Below are 1,285 nucleotides of genomic sequence, written 5' to 3' on the forward strand. Positions count from 1 at the left end.
AAGACATTACAGTGAACTCACTGCATGCACAATACAGTAACCTCACTGGGGAGGACATCACAGTGACCTCACTGGGGAGGTGACTGCACTGAAGAAGACAATGCAGCAACCACACTGGGGAGGACTTCACAGGGAGCACTATGGGTCAGGGTTAGAGTTAGAGGGTTGGGGTTAGAGGGTCAGGGTTAGAGGGTCAAGGTTAGGGTTAGGGTTAGAGGATTAAGGTTAGAGGGTTGGGGTTAGGGTTAGGGTTAGAGGATTAGGGTTAGAGGGTCAGGGTTAGGGTTAGAGGATTAGGGTTAGAGGGTTGGGGTTAGAAGGTTAGGGTTAGGGTTAGAGGGTTAGAGGGTGAAGATTTAGGGTTTAGGGTTAGAGTATAGTAGTCTGGGCTGAAATCTATGGTCTCTTGGGGTATGCAAGACATCTGCCCAGGCCCTTCTGGCTTTTTGCCAGTATAGTTACTTGGCCTTTTTCCATTGCAGCTTTTAATGTTTTTCTTAGTTTCTGTACATTGCGTGTTTTGATTATTACGTGGCAGGAGAAATTTCTTTTCTGGCCCAATCTATTTAGTATTCTGTAAGCCTCTTGTATGATTAAAGGTATCTCTTTAGGCTGAGTAAATTTTCTTTTATGATTTTGTTGAAAATGTTTTCTGGTCCTTGGAGCCAAGAATATTCTTTTTCTTCTATTCCTAGTTTTTTTAGGTTTCATCTTTCATAGTGTCCTTGATTTCTTTGGTGTTTTGTGTCAGGAATTTTTTCAATTTAATATTTTCTTTGACAGATGTATCAATTTTTTCAACTGTATCTTCTACGCCTGAGGTTCTCTCCTCCCTCTCTTGTATTCTGTTGATGATGCTAACCTCTGTGGTTTCTGTTCTCGTCCCTAAGTTTTCCACCTCCAAGATTTCCTAGGTTTTTGTTTTCTTTATTGATTCTATTTTCTTTTCAGGTCTTGAACCATTTTATTCATTTCCTCCACTTGTTTGATTTTGTTTTTCTGTATTTCTTTAAGCAATTTATTTGTTTCCTCTTTAAAGACCTTCATATGCATAGTTTTAAGGTTGTTTTCTGTGTTTTGGCTGGGTTAGGTTATCTTGAGTGTGCTCCCACAGTGCTCTGGCTTTTGTTGATTGTGTTCTGGTGCAGGCCTTAGTCATCTGGTTGCCCCTGGCATTCTCTGGTTGTTCTGAAGCCTGCTGAGCTCTCAGGCATGAGAGGGGAGCTCTAGGTCATGGGCTAGGGACTGGGTCTCCTCAGTATCCAACATCTCTGCTCTGCTGGTT

The sequence above is a fragment of the Psammomys obesus genome, unplaced genomic scaffold (genome assembly GCF_907164565.1).
Source record: "Psammomys obesus unplaced genomic scaffold, mPsaObe1.curated_primary_1811, whole genome shotgun sequence".
Classification (NCBI taxonomy): domain Eukaryota; kingdom Metazoa; phylum Chordata; class Mammalia; order Rodentia; family Muridae; genus Psammomys; species Psammomys obesus.